This window comes from Polyodon spathula, chromosome 14 (assembly GCF_017654505.1).
Source record: "Polyodon spathula isolate WHYD16114869_AA chromosome 14, ASM1765450v1, whole genome shotgun sequence".
NCBI lineage: Eukaryota > Metazoa > Chordata > Actinopteri > Acipenseriformes > Polyodontidae > Polyodon > Polyodon spathula.
The window spans coordinates 30,714,181-30,731,208 of record NC_054547.1 but is presented as its reverse complement, the minus strand read 5'-3'; positions in this window follow the sequence as shown (position 1 = coordinate 30,731,208).

Here is a 17,028-nt window from a genome sequence, read left to right as displayed (position 1 = left end):
TTGCCTGCAAGCATTAAGAGAAAGATTTGTAGGAAGTAAGGAATTGTGATCTCACAGAAACTAACAAAATATGGTAATTGGAGGTTGATAAATATGATATGTATTGCATACACTTGGTATGGCAAAAAAGGCCCAGTAAATGTTGTTTACATAAAGTAAACATACAAATTTTACTTGACTGCTGTTAAAGGAGTTCTAGCCAGTACTTAAAAAAATTCTTACTATTATCAGTGGTCCTTGCCTTGTGTTGAAAATCACAATACATGAATTAAATGGTTTGTTCCTGGTATCTCATCACATCCTGTGTGACAGATCACATGACTTGGTTGCACCTGATTGGAATTTAGCCATTTTGTACCAGTAAGTAACAGTCATTTTCCTCTAAATAGAAGTATAAAATACAAGCAATGAAGCAAAAGCTCTTCAATAGAACGCAAAAGAACCACATTGACATTAAAAAGTGTTAACTGGAAAAGTTTATGAACTGGAAATTGCTTTAACTTTGCTTTACTGCACTTTGCCAAGCTTTTACCATAATGCGCCGCAGTAAGCGTTTATGACAAGAAAACCCAGAGAATTCAACGGACGGCGATTTTCAAATTTTCACAAGATGAGAGATGCAGTTTCAAATGAAGATACATCAAATAAAATCACATAGTGGCATTATCATTCAAAAGTGGGCTGCTGCAAGACTTCACCGGTCTTTAATGTCTAATTACTATTTGAAAGCACACACCCTTTTGGTGCACTTATTACACCTTTTGTGAGAGAGAACAGTAGCTGGTTTAGCTGCCATTGTATTTTAAGTTAAACACCTGTTTTTTGTCATGCTTGTTTGTATTCATTTTCAACATCATCATTCATAAAGCTTTCATTCATCATTCATAAAAAGCTCATCTGTGCAAAGGAGGAGAGTTTTATTACGGTCATTGGTCACCAAAAGATATCTCTTTTTTCTTCTTTTTTTTCTCTAATGCTTTTATCCTGCCTATGATGTTTGCTTTAGAGAATTGGAAGTGCAAGTATCTTGTTTTAGTTTTGTGTGGAATGTTTGAAAATAGGATTAATCCGGATATCAATCGAGATCTCATCTTTTTTTTATTTGCCTTCAAAAATCTTAAAAGGCGTGATTGATTATTCTTTTCTGGATAAAGATCAGTATTGATGCTTTGGAACCCTTAGGGTAACAAAAAAAAAGTAAAGTGTTTATACAGTGATTATTTGCTTAAATAGCAGTTTTTTCCTCTTTTTATATTTTAATTTTTTTTTTGTTTAACCAGATTTTATTTAAAAAGTATGTATGGATTAATCATTTTAGAATTGAAACCTTAAAAAACACCTATATACTTCTTTCATCTCTACAATCCAGTTAAAAACCAAATACAGAATCTCACAATTAGTGAAAAAGTGACAAAATAACCAACTCTGGATTATTTGTGTTATACAATTATCCTGAAGCGCTTAGGCTGAAGTCTGGCGGTTTGGGGGACAGTACCAAAGAGTTATACTGTACCTGTTACATTTACTGGATTTTCATGTCTTTGCAGATCCTGGCTGACAGTCAAATGGTGATTTTTTGTTTATATACTGTGGTCCCAAAGGAAATTAAGACAACACACCATTTCAAGTGTCAAGGTTTTTTGTTTTGTTTGTTTGTTTCTTTGTTTTCTTTCCTGTAATGGTCCTTCATTTCAGCTACAAACAATATAGAAAGGACAAAGAAGACAAATTCGATTTGCTCCTGCACATAATGCTTGCCCGTTGTCATTTTGCCTTGTCTTTCAATTCTGTTGGAGACATCTTTCCTGTAAAGAACTCTTGAGAAAAATGAGAAAAAGGCTTTCCCTTACCGATAACCTGTACATGTTACTGACTGACATAACCAAATGCATGTCCTTTATGGCCACGATGATAAATGCAGCCATTCCTTTTTAATGATTTGAGACTGGTAAATCAAAGTGCAGTACAAATACTCAAATTCTCTGGCTAACATTTTGTGTTATTACATTTTGTTATTACATTTTGATTAGAGACGCAACTAGTTTTCTTTTTCTCAGCTGTTTTGAAGATTGATCCTTTAGGTTTTTAAACTCTACTACATGGAAAGTCCAGCAGAGTAGAAACACTTTTAAAATGTAAAATATTTTCTAGAAAGTAAATGGTGTCTTGTTTGATGAATATGTATTTGTGTACTCTCTCTTTCTTTGCTCCTGTTTCCAACTTGCAGGACTGCTATTGCACTGAATGGCTGGTTAGATCTGTAGTTTTATAGCACGACTATGAGAGGTACTGGTCATCACTATTGAACACCGTATCATGAAGTTATCCATTTCAATGAAAATAAAAAAATTAAAAAAACTTATATACCAGGAAGAGAACAATACAAAAAATGTAGCTTCTAGAAATGTGGATTCACTCACTACAAATAGCAAATGCAATACAGTATTAGCAAAATCCAGAGGTGAGTTGGAAATAAACATTGATGATATACAGACTTGTAACACAACAACTACAACATATAGGATACAGCTATAGCTTTCAGAAAGCTTTTTCATCCATGTACCGCAGGGGAAGCTGGGCAGCTCATGAAGATTTCTAAGGAAAATGTTTTTTCCAGTGCCAGGTGGCGTTCAGCGCCGGAAGCCCGTTACCTGACAGGTTGAAACACCTGCCTGTTTTCTAAATTCAGACAGTTTCGCAAACTTCTTGATCTTGCTATCTTGGCTAATTGAATACTGGATTGATTTCAAAGAAAACAAATTCTCTCTTTAGCCTTAACATGAAATAAAGGAGTGGTTAAGCCTGTTACCAAAAACTTCAGCACTGTCACAAAGTTAATGTGAATTCAGATGCTGATAATATTACTTTATGAAGCACAGTCGCTGTATATTTAGTTGTATTCAGTTTCCTTGTGGGTCAGAGTGCCATGAGAATTACCAATCAAGGTCAGGCGAACCAGCTTGAGGTTATAGGAGAAGCCCCCAATCAGATCACCGTACTAATTGCTAAGAGGACTGTCGCTCACTGGTTAACTCCACTGGCTGACCAGCAGAAGAGAGAATATTATTTTCAGAAATGTTTTTTTTTTTTTTTTTTTTTTTTATCTCAAATGTTGTTACATAAGGAATATCTATATTCTTGTGCTATTTCAAAGAAAAGCAAACCTTGTGCCTGTGCAAATCCTTTTCTTTCTGCACTTTTTCTGTGTACAGTAATTTCCCTCAGAATACAATTTTTGTCAGTTGCATCTGGTTGCAGTAGCTTTCCACTCTTGCCGCTACAACTTAAAAACTACTATGACCCCAAATACTGGATAGGTATACAATATTGCATAAGGTTAAAGGATGCAAGGCAATGAGGCCTTTTTTCTGTGTAATTAATATAGAACATCTCCTGCTGTTTTCTCAGAACCAGTGTTATGGCCAAGTTCAATTGCTAAGTTTCTGGTGCAAAGCTAGATAAAATAGTATACAAACATCAAATTATATTTTCTATATTATCAACTGACATAAAAATGTAGTGACTCTTATATCAATCAAAACATCATTTTTTTCTCTGCACCCCTAATTTATATTTTAACGAATAACTCCTGTGTGCCCTCTGTTTAACAAACTAAAATGTCATTGCAGGATCTTAACTATTGAAACGACTGACCACTTGAACATTTCAATTTAAATGAAATGCATAATGCTGAATTTGTATTTGAAAATGTCAAAGCGATTGGAGCACATTTCTCTTCTTTGATATAACCTGGAAAACAGAATAGACCCATTAAAATGTATAGATTTAAGGGGGCAGGACATTAGTAGTCTGAGTGCTTTTAATACTCCTCCACTGGACTTTTGTCTCATATCTGCTGCAGAAACATGCTGTGTAATCCTCGGCTACCCTTTGATTAAAGACTGTTTTGATTATACCGTATGTCAAGTCTCACTTTTAAGTCCTCTAGTTGTGTGGTATAAATAAGATTCAGGCCTTGGCGGAGGCATATGAAAAGAAATGATTAACCTTGAGAGGCAGACTTCAAACCCTTTTACAACTGACCTGGTGTTACTGAGTGCATTGATTCACCTAAACCATCACTTCTGATTATGTATGTAAAACATAAGCCACGGTCAACTTATTTCTTTTAACCTCTGATATGCAGTTCACCCTTTCAAGCCATGTTTTTTAGTTGATATTATATAAATTGAGTCAATGTTTTACACACTAGAATAAGATTTTTGTAAGTCGCTCACAGAACTCGTTGAAGATATAAATTACACGTTAAAGGAGTCGGGGTCAAAGAAAACTATGACCTAATAAACCCACATGCAGGGTAGGGGGACAAATACACATTTGCGATTAAATTCATTTGAACATTTTTAAACTGGAAAGAAAGTGTTTCAAAATGTAACTATCCAATAGCTTTTATAGCTGTGTTCCATTATTTAGTCTGCATAAAATGGCAAAAAGCTATCTTTATCACAGTTGTTATTTGTTTTGGTACCTTTAAAAAGTTGCTATAAGGATAGCGGCTGCCATGGTTCCCAAGACAGCACAGCCAATCAGGAGTGAAACAGGGGGTGGTGACTTACTTTCATTGCATCTACAATTACTTTAAAATGCCATGCAAAGTTCTGTTATATTTGGATGAGCTTGAGTTTCAGTTAATAATTTCATGGGAATAAAAATGTATAGTCTAATATAATTGATATATACCCTTTCAAATGATCTGCAGTTCAGTTCAATGTAATGGTGTAGTGAAAGTCAGGACAGTTATTTTGACTGATTGATCAATTGACTGATTTACATATTTACAAAGGGTAACTTGCTAAGCCCTGGGCTTTAGTCAGGCCATCAGTCACACTAATACAATGCTCACAGACTTACAAAAGCCCTCCACACATAATAGGGACTTTAAGATATTACATCTAATAAACATTGAACCATAAGTTGGAGTTATAACTAGAGCTTCTGATTTTCGGTTTTAACCAATAAAAAGCGATAAAACACCCCCAACACAAAGAAAATGAAATCGGTGTGTATCCAATTAACACCGGAAAAACACTGGAGATAGTTACACAATTCATATTGACTTCACCTCTTTCCCATTGAAAAAAAAACAAGCATTTGGAAGTTTGCATTAACTAATATAAGGTAGCCTAGTCCAAGGTCAGTGCTAATCAGAGTCTATGTTCAAAGGTAGAGGTTTATGTTCAAAGTCTTAAAGACTAAGTCTTAAAACTTTTCCTTTCATACCAGTCATGTCTTATGCTTTAACATACATATTAAAGTTTAAAAGAGAAAGTTTAAAAGATGAATTTGTTTTTGTTTGTACTTTTTTCAGTACAGTATTATGTTTTGTTATGCCATTAGGACTCCAACAGACACCTTTTCATTATGTTTTGTGCTTTTGTGAAACAGTATCTGTTACTTAAAAATGTCTACTTGACATTTAATGGAAAAAGACACTCCATAGCTCAGCTTACACTAAGAGGAGAGGTATGTAGTACATATTCTATGTTACCTGTGAATTAAATAAAACTGAATTATATAAAAATTTGCCTTGGTTTCTTTCTTTTTCTATTTGTCTCCTATGTGTTAAAACCTTGAAGTAATATCTCAACATGAAATTAAATGCCACCAAATTTCCTTTAATTTGGTTAATATATCTGAAACAAAACTATAAGGGAGTGTCAGTGTTGAGAAGTGAGAAAATGTTTAGATATGTTCTTTGTTTTGTGGTATCATTCATTACTAAACACCCAACCCAATTGAGAACAGAGAAAGGGAGAAACTTTATACAGTGGCAAATGTGCTTATAAATAGATCAAGGAATCAAATTCACTAAAATGGAAAGACGGAAACAAAGCAGAAACCGGGAACATTTAATGGTGAACATAAGAGGGGCAAGTATGAGTACATTATTGTCATCCTAATGATGTATTTTTAACAGATTTTTATATATATATATATATATATATATATATATATATATATATATATATATATATATATATATAGATAGATAGATAGATAGATAGATAGATAGATAGATTGTTATCGCCTGTAAAACTGATTTGATTAAATCAAGATATCTTGAACTGTCAGAACTAATGACTTAAAGTGACTCAAACCAGATTGGTGACTCAACTCGAGCTTGGCATGTCAAAGACTCGACTCGAGCAGTTTTGTGACTCAACTCGATTTCTTGCTTGGCATGTCAAAGACTCGACTCGAGCAGTTTTGTGACTCAACTCGATTTCTTGCTTGGCATGTCAAAGACTCGACTCGAGCAGTTTTGTGACTCAACTCGATTTCTTGCTTGGCATGTCAAAGACTCGACTCGAGCAGTTTTGTGACTCAACTCGATTTCTTGCTTGGCATGTCAAAGACTCGACTCGAGCAGTTTTGTGACTCAACTCGATTTCTTGCTTGGCATGTCAAAGATTCGACTCGACACGAGTCTTTACTCCCCAGTGACTCGACTCGACACGAGTCCCAATTTTGGTGACTTGTTACAACTCTGGCCAAGACACAAAAAAACCTCAGAAGAATGTGCCAATTACATACGGATTTCGTCGTGGAAGACAGCAAAGGAAAGAAGGTACAACTTAAGTGTGCAGGTGCTGTCCAGTTACTATATATTGTGCCAGAAAAAAAGACACTTTGGAAAGTAACCGAAAACAATAATTTCATACAATATATAAAAAATGACAGCCCCGAAAACAAACTATTTCAGGGTATCTCGTAAATGGTTAAAAATAAGCACTGAAAAACTGAAGCCCTAGTTATAAACAATGTCTTTGTTGGTTTGAAACTTCTCTAAATTGTCTGTTTTGTTTTATTTAGTGTGTGGCAATATGAAGTTCAGCTGGTGGAGTAAACTTACTTCAGTGCAAAGCCCCAGTTATAGCAAACCCAAAAAAAGATATGTACATCAATAAGTACCATGCTACATACGACAGCAACTAACCAGATTATATTTTTGGTCAGATTTTCATAACATTTACTGTCATTTACTTGAATACATTTTCTTTAATTTTACTAAACCAAACAGAACATAATTCTCGATCTCTAAGAACTCTCTGGTTGTTTGTAAAAAAACAGTAAGTAAATGAACACTTTGAAAAAAATAACTATTTAAACACTAAAATAAAGTGTACTAAACATTACATAAAATGAAAACAAATATGAGGTTTTTTTGGCGGGGGTTGTCTCCTGGGGCAGTCATTTTATTGAAATCCTCAATTCAAATTATTATTATTATTATTATTATTATTATTATTATTATTATTATTATTATTATTATTATTATTATTATTATTACATCCAAAACAAAGCATATTGAAATATCAAAATAAGATTTTTACAATGTTTTATGTGATTTAGTACCATTTTCAACATGAGAGGACACTTTTCAGATTGAAATCTGTGAAAAAAACAAAAGTATCTTTTTGAAACAACCAGATACAGAGGCTCTGCTGAAAGGTGTCATTTCGGATGTGAAGTAGGAGCTGCTGAAATGTCAGTATGGAGATGCTCCACCACAGCACCTGTGCACAAAACCCACGCTAAGCAGCTCTCACGAACTCATCAACCTCTGCGATCCAACAGCTTAGCATGAAAGCAAAGGTGAAACTGAATCTGAAAATTGCAGAGCAGCAGGAGAGGAGTCGGCTATCGGAGGGCTCCTACCGAAACCCCATCACTGGGATAGAATTTCCATTGCGTTTTCATACCTGGGTCAGCTGACCTCTGCTTTTGGGCCCCATTGGTTGCCTGGCTTCAGAACTCTGTAATGATGTAACCAGAGTGTGTGGGAACCAGAGCTTTGTGCCACATTGTGTGATAAATGCTATTTTCCCACTCCCTGTCCTCGACTGGACGTTAATGTACCTGGCCATCCTACTCCTGGCAGTCGTTATCTAGAAATTCAACCTTCTCATTTGTTAAATGCTGTGGTTTTTAAAACTCCTCATTTCCTGCTAATCAAAACAAAGGAGATAGTTCATTAAGGCTTTCTTTAGATTATACAGCAGACAACATTACTCAACAATTAAATAATATGATGCCAGCAACTTATTGAAAGTAATTAGGAGGTAGAATAAATATATAAAATAATTAACTGGGACCGATTACATTTTAAATTAGGGTTGACCCACATTACTTGGCAGTTATTCTTTTTCCAAAACACAGAACCAACTAGCAAAGCGACGTAGGGATAGTTTTTATTAAATCACCCAGAAAGGGGGCTATGAAACCCCCCAGATGGTGATTAAAGGGACTGGGGAGAGAAACACTTGCTTTGCATTTATTTATTTATTGTTGTTGTTTGATTTGTTAGCAAAAATTGCAAAAATAATCAATATTTATGATAATATGTGTTATTTCCTCATTACTTTTTACTGGTATAACATCTTTTTTATAAGCAACAGAAAAAGTAGAACACCTTTTACCTTCCAGCTTGTGATTGTGCCTGTGTGTGTTTGTGGGGGAAAATGAGAGTAGTAGGTTGGAGGTTGTACCTTAAACTAATCCCTCTAAAGGTGGAATTCTTGACACAGAATATCACAGCCAGTTACATTAAGGTTAATGAGGCTGTCTTTCACAAACTCTTCATCCCTGAAGAAGCCTTGGAAGATGTTTCCCCTCATGTGTTGTTTTAAATCAAGATTTTTTTTTTTTTTATCCCAGCAGGGATGCATATTCAGAGAAAGTTAAAGCTTCCCATGTATACAGAATGAACATCCATTGAACTGACACCCTTATTGTGTGCATCTGGCATACTGATTTATGGGGTACACTTTAAAAATAAAACAAATAAGAGTGGCTTTATTCCCACACATATAGACAGCAGGGGGAAATTATCAACATTTTATTATGCTCTGAACAAATCCATCTATATATATATATATATATATATATATATATATATATATATATATATATATATATATATATATATATATATAAAGTATTTTAAAAATACATCATTATTAATTTGATCAGTGGTTAGGTAAAGCTTTAAAATAAGTGGTGGGCAATGTTTTCAATGAGCTCATCCGGCTGATATTTCCTGTAATAACTGTGTGTTTATTATGGGAAACATGCTCTCATTATCACCAACAGCAACCCCAGTGCGAGCAGTCAGACTAAAAGGAATTCCACAACAAGCAACACAGGACATAATGCTGTTAAGAAAACCAAAAACACTTACCAGAGATTATATAAAATATTGCATGGGGTATTGTGTGATAAAGGAGAATGTAATGCCCACCCCCGAGGTGGAATGCTTGGATAAACCGCTTGGGCTTCGCCCTCTGTGCTTATGTAGTTACTCACCTCTCGGATGGGCATTAAATTCTCAGCTCACACACTACCCCATGACATTCTTCTCATTGAACACCCAAACAACATTAATAAATCGATCGGCCTGGTTCATATATATATATAGTTTTAGATTAAATTGGGATTAACCCTAATATCAGAACCCCTACTCATTATAGCACATCTCCACTAATGTTAATTTCAACAGCTGCCATATTAACCACCTAATCTAAGAAGTTTTTTTCGCCCATTCTTTCAGTGCTTGAGATGTATCCCATTGCTAATTGTACTTGATTGTCACAAGGCTTCCTTCCTCTCATCATTGAGGTTTTAGAATAAAGGGCAATGAAGTAGAACATAACCAAGATGCAAGAGTAGAGCAAGAAAAAGCATCCTTAATTACTCAAGAGCCTTGAGTAGCTCTTCTAGTTCTCTGCTCAAGTCAATTATGTAGGCCTGATTAACTAGGACTAAGGATAGGGTCATTGTTTCACTTCAACTGCATCCAGATGTTAGTGGACAATAGCTCTGTTCCATCAGCTTCTTAATTTCCCATACCATTATTTGAACATGTAATTGCTTTTCCAGTAGCTGAAGCTCATTTTCGGTTCTTTCTTGTAATAAGAATATGGACCGAACGGTTTCCCAATATTCATTGAATATTTAATTGAACTCTGAATGATTCAACTCTGAATGATGTAACATCACTTCCAATTTTAAATGCTTTTTTTCTAAACTTTTTAACTAGTTCTGGCGCCAGAGAGGGAAAAAATATATACACCACGATATTAAGATTGAATCGTTATCATCTTACTTGAAGAAGCTTTTTTCTGCCTATGTTTCTTCACTCATCAAAAAAGATGTGAAATGTTGTTGGCTCTAACATAAAGCAGATGGAGTCAATCGAGCTGAAAGGACTGTGTCACATGATATTTTTTTTTGGAAACAAAAAGCACGGATGATGAACAAACAGTAAAACAAACTCAAAGCCAGGAGAATAGTTTAAAGAGAAACCAAAAAAAAACTTTCCTTAAACTTATAAATGTAAAAAAAAATATTAACTAATGAGTGATACTTGAGACAGCCCTTTTAAAAAAGGTGTACCAAAATCAGCTGTTTGCGGGTCATTCTTAATTTCTTCTTCTTGTTGCTTCAAGCGTGATGTTGTTTTTGTTGATGAAACAATTAAGATAATGAATTTATATTGGATCTGAAACATCATTTTAAAATTGAATATAATGAACTATTATCATTTTTTCTTGTTTATTATGCTATATAAACCTCTGCACACCCTTTCCCCAGAGCAGAGCTGGTTGATAGTAAGTTTTGTTTTTGCTGCATTGTTACATGCCTTGGTTCAACTGTTTGAATGTAAATTGCTTGTTCAAAAAGCCATTCACCTTTATTATGTTGGACAGTGACTAATCTACAATTCAGTATTGTATAAATGCTCCCACTTGTTCAGCACTTACACTAAGAAAAGGCCTGAATAAAATACAAATATTTAGAGCTGCTATAGCTATGGTGCTGCATTAATTTTGATTAAATCCAGATCTTAATTGAAAGGTAAGAGAATATTAATTGTTACATGTAAATAAATGCATTTTTATGGACTTTTTTCACAAAAAGCTTCCCTTCGACACTTGTTTTGTTTGTTTGTTTGTTTATATTGTTTGATTACTTGAGTGAATAGCATGCTCACTCTTACTTTTAAGAGATTGTTGAAGAGGGATATATAGCCGTAATAACAATAACCAATTGTGTAGAATCACCCAAATGTGTGTTCCTTGGATCATATTACACGCTGATCGCAGAAAGTTGTAAACATTCTATGTCACTGTCATTGTCAGTGAAAGGGTTAAACTTCTCCCCTTCCAATGTGTACCCCGTAGACTTTGCCAAACCTGACGTTAATTAATACAACACTCACCGCAAATGGAAGCAAGGTTGGATCTCAGGGTTTGGCCTCCCTCTGAGCCTCTCCTCAGAGTAATGAGGGAGTGGTGCAGTGGGACTGCCAGCTGAGGTGAAAGGGTCACTGGGAATGGATTTGCAGGGTCCTCATTGAGAACTCCTACATGCTGCGAGGAGCTGGCCTGCTCCTGGGCACCTGGTCATTAACATTGCTAATTAGCAGCCATTAATCAGGGCCCTGGATTTTTTGTGTGTCACAGGCTCAGAGGAACTGGCTGAATAAGAAGATTGTTCCCCCTACCTCCAGAAGAGGTAGAATAAAAGAGGTTCCCATCAGCTCAAGATGAGACGGATTAAGGGAAAGGTTAGACAACAGTTTGACATGATCATAGAAAGGCAGGGGGACCTGAGACACCCTCCAAGGCAAAATCAATTACCTTGAATTAATGGAACTGCATTCTAATCACTGTTCGGGGGTCTGCTAAATAAAAGTGCTCCTTTAGGGGTTAAACTACTTTTGGAATGATGCTAGGGAATGTTTTTACTCTGTGTGAAAGGTTAGAAGTGAGGAAGTATTTTATTTATTGGATTTTAATAAATACAACTTGAACTTAGTGCTTTTATTTACAGTTGCTTTTTATTCTCTTGCAAAAGGTGCTTGTAATGTAAATGTATATAAAATGTATAGGTGTAAATCTCAAGTTTAAATGTTTTATATATATATATATATATATATATATATATATATATATATATATATATATATATATATTTTTTTTTTGGGGGGGGGGGGGGTATTTTTTTTTTTTTTTTTTTTTTTTTTTATTTTTTTTTTTATTTATTTTTTATTTATCCTAAACCAAAGTTGCCTTGTGCTCGTTTCTTTAACATAATGACTAATCTGCAGTAGAGAAAGCAATGGAAATGCTAGTTCCTGAATTAACCATCAACAAACTTTAGCATTGCACATGTTTAAAATAATTACCAATCTGTAGCAGGAGCTCATTAAGGGTATGTGGTGTCTTAATCTGTTAATCTTTCAATTCACCAGCATTGTAATCTATCACACGATTAGCTAGATTTATTTTTTTTCTATTCAAATTCTATAACTTATTTCTTCTCAATTTAGCTCAGGGATTCACATACAAATGCTGTCCAAATCAATTAGGCAACATGTCACCGATTATATGGCAACAGAGATGACTGTTGAACAGATAAATTCACATTATAAAAGATGTTTCCGTTTCAGCCTTCTACAGGTGATAAAGATAAAGTCGTCTGAGTTTTTTACTGCTGAATATATTAAATAGACCTGTAGTGGAATATGAAATTCTACTGGGTAAATGCCTGATCAAATAAGTTATATTTGTATCTTTTCATTAGAACCAATGACTTTTGAGATACAGTGTGCTTTATCTTTTTAAATGCAGTTTCTCTGTATTGGATAAGCAGATCAAGTGCTTTTATTCAAAAATAGTAGAATCTTATTTTTTTTCTTTACAAGAATCCTTTCTATCCTAAGACAATATTTTTAAATGATTACTTTTGTTGGAAATTTTTTGTAACCTGACATTTTGTTTGTATATAAATATCTATATAATATATATATATGTATAATATATCTAGTCAATCTTATATATAATATATAATTATATATATTATAGGTATAATATATATATAATACAAGGCTACTGAGCTTTTCATAAAGGAGTTGATTTTGTTTTTGTGAAATAAAAGTGCTTTGAAAATAGTATCCAATGTGTTAACTTAGCGAGAATACATTATTTATTTATTTATTTATTTAAATGAGCTGAACCTGTAGCATTCCATTATAAATATTAAGTATGTATACTAATTTTGGTACACAATAGCAATACTAGAATAGGGTTATTTCTGCATGTAAAGATTCAGTATTGTTATTTTTTATTTTGTTTTCTTCTTTTCCCCTGCCAGTAAAACCTTAATATGATTTCGGGGATTTTCATGGGAAAGTTGAGTACCCAGAAGAAGAGTACAATGAGCTGAGGAAAAAAAAAGTTTCATTCTGGCACAGAAGCATGCAAATGGGGCACATTCTTCAGTTTTCTCATGACGGATTGCTTCTGAAAGTAGCGAGCCGAGTTGCTAAAATGCTAATGAGAGAGATGCATCAATGAGCTGTGTCATCCCCAGGGGCTTGCGGAAGGGGCTGCAGGGAATTTGGAAGGGGAATAAGGATTTTGTTTAGGGGACGATAACTTAGATCCACTGTCCCTTGCCTTCTAATACATTCCTTCTCAGCTTTAGGAGAGGACTGAAACCAGAGAGACTCTAAAGCACAGGAAAAGGCAAATGAGCAGCTTATTAAAAACTTCTATTCCAATTCTAGCCCTAAAGTCTATGTAACAACAAGCAACTTACAGGCAACTTTTTCTGGCAGCTTTTCAAGCAACTAGTTGAAGGAGACATTTTCACAATGTAGCTCAAATCAAGATTATTCAGACAGTATGTCACAAGTTTGCGTTGGGATTCAATTTAAATTAGCAGATATCTTTCAGCACCTCTTTGCAGGTCTGTAGACCACTGCAGTAGTTTTCAAAGGATTCCTCCTGAGGAAATCTGTAGACATAATTGATATAGACTAATATATATATATATATATATATATATATATATATATATATATATATATATATATATATATATATATATATATATATGTCAATTATTGTATTTATTTTTCAGTATAAGACGCTACCAAAACAAGCAACATTGTAATAAAGACCAAGTGGTGTTTTTTGTTTTACATTTGGTAGTTTCCTTTTTTGAGAAAGAATATCGTGTAACATTCAAGAACTGAGGGATTCATAAAATATTGGTTTGATACTTAAGAACTACAAAAGGTCTAAACAACATTATCTTGTTCTTACACTCTGTACTGGCCACATTGTTTTACCTTCATGAAACTTTAAAGAAAGTGGCACAATCAAACTCAACACTTTACAAATGTTAGAAGTTCTGTAAATTGGGATCTATTTTAAGGCACAGGTAGCTTACATTTTGTTGTTTTAATTGCAATTACTCAAATATAGTATTTTGCTTCTTTAATTATTATGTTCTTTTAATATGGACCTGTTCTTCAGTTCTAGTTGCTTTCATAGATATGTGTAAAGTAGGCTAGATCATTCAAACCATCTTTATTTTAGTTTGCGTCATCGCCATCTAGTGCTCAGCAGTGTAATGCCAGAAAAACAAAAGGAACCTTTTTTTTTTTCGAAGTGGATAGTGCTGGCTCTTACATCTATATCTATGGCAGGCAACTGGAACTGAACTCAGGTGAAAGAAATGAGAACTACTCAGAATGACTGCAAACATCATAAAAAGGTAAGGAGGCAGCTAAACAAAAAAGAAGAAACTGAGATTTGAAGGTGCAGTACGCTTTAAAATAATTGTGCGGGGGGGGGGGGGGGGTATTTGATTGTGGGAGAGAGAATCTGTGTTTCACAAAGCTGTTAAAACAGCATCCAGATACCACTTAATATAGTTATAACAAGAAAAACAATGACTGAATCACAAGCAGATTAAAGAAAAGTTACACCAGCACATTATGTAGAGCAAGGCAATAACATTAAGGCAGACGGTGGACCCTTATCCATCAGCCCCCACAGTTAATTATCAACGTATCAAAAGGGGCCTTGGAAAAATAAAACACTATTGTACTCCCCCCCCCCCCCCCCCCCCCCCCCCCCCCCCCACCACCACCACCACCACCACCACCCAGAGCAAGCCGCCTACGCACCAGACTTCATCTCAAGTAAATGACCCTGCCACTACCTCTGTAAAGAACTCATAGAACAGTGAAAAATTCCACTTGTGCTACTTTGACAAAAAAGGCAGGACAAAAGTCTTGCTGATGCTGTCTGCCTGGCTACATGTAACTAATTAATATTGCTGGTCCCTGTTTGTAGAGGACCTTGTCATCAGTGGAAGAAAACAGGACCTGGCAGCCTGATTCTCAGCAATTACAGTGTGAATTGCATGAGAGGATTACATGAAGTACCCTCGGCTTGGGGGAGCCGGGACGCTTCAACTCGAGTGCTGAAAACAGCTGCTTAGGAGCTTTGCACCTGCTTGCTACCAGACCGTTCCCACCTCAAGACTCAAAAATGGGTCGTCGTCTTCTGTATGTAATCCAACCCCCCTTAAAAAAAAAAGGGAAAAAAAACCATTTAAGAAAAGGAGCTTATAGAAACTATACTTGTATTAAAAGCGATTTTGATTAATTTATTTTATTTTTGGGAGACGAGGTGCAAGGTCGAGGGCGGTGCTGCACATTCATATTTGATTTTAGTGGCGGCGGTAGCAGACACAGTGAACTGTGGTGTTGGCAAAGTTTCAATGTAAATGAGCAGAACGAATGAATGGAAATTTTTTTCCGGCTTCACTTTCTTAAGTCCTGTGGCTCAGCATACACTTAGCTGTGTGTGCAGTGCATAGCAATGAGGGAGTCGCAACAGACCAAACCTCGGCGAGCGTCTGCAGCCCGAGTGCATCTGTACAAACTCATCTATCACTTCTTGCAACCTGCTGGATTAGAGAAAGAGAGGAAAACAGTTCAATAGCTACTAATTAGGTTTGAGAGATTTGTTTTAGGGGTTATCATCATTTAAAATGATTCGCTGGGACATATTAGCAGCTTGGGACGACTCAATGCTAATTAAGGCTTTTTTCATATTTTATAGTGGAAAACACATTCTAGGAATACTTCTGAAAATTGTTTTTACAATGTCAGTGTATACAAGCATGGTTTATTGATCGCAGATTTCACATGTTCCCCATACTAATCACTCCTCTGCCAGTTTATAGTTTGCTTAGTTGTCATTTTACACCATAATCTTTGATACACTTACATATGCATTCAGATCTTGTACAGCTTTGTGTAAAAGCAGATTTCGTGTTTTGTATTGGAGACGGACTGAATTGGTAATCTGGAATGCATCTGGAAGGCTAAACTTGTATTGATCAATATTTGACCCCAAAAAATACAATTCAAAACCTAAACTAATAGGTAGATTGTGAGAATAGATTGTGCCCTCGGAATTGGAATAATATTTATTTTAACCACTAGGGGTGCACATTTTCTTCCCCCTGAAACAGAAAGACAGTCAATGAGAAAAAAATGACTGGCACACACCTCTAGCCCCAGTGGTCATTTGATTACAAAAATTCCACCTTGCTCACGTGTCCCAAAGGTAAAATATCCTGGAGTCTTTACTAAACATGCCAAATATCCATGGGTGCTTAAACAGTGAAAGATTATGAGAAGGAGCATATGTCATTGGATAATAAACAAAATATTATGCAAATTCAGTGGACATAAAGTAAAGTATTACCATTATTTCCACTCAGAGTTTAATGTTAGTTTAGTATCTGTTTGGTATATTCAGCATTTTAATCAATTCTGATGTTGCAACAAATAATCAAACACTAGATAATTTACCAGTACATTAATGCATTAGATAGAGATAATGTATTAGAATGTACAGTGCATGAATGTATTAGATAGAGATAATGTATTAGAATGTACAGTGCATGAATGTATTAGATAGAGATAATGTATTAGAATGTACAGTGCATTAATGTATTAGATAGAGATAATGTATTAGAATGTACAGTGCATGAATGTATTAGATAGAGATAATGTATTAGAATGTACAGTGCATGAATGTGTTAGATAGAGATAATGTATTAGAATGTACAGTGCATGAATGTGTTAGATAGAGATAATGTATTAGAATGTACAGTGCATGAATGTGTTAGATA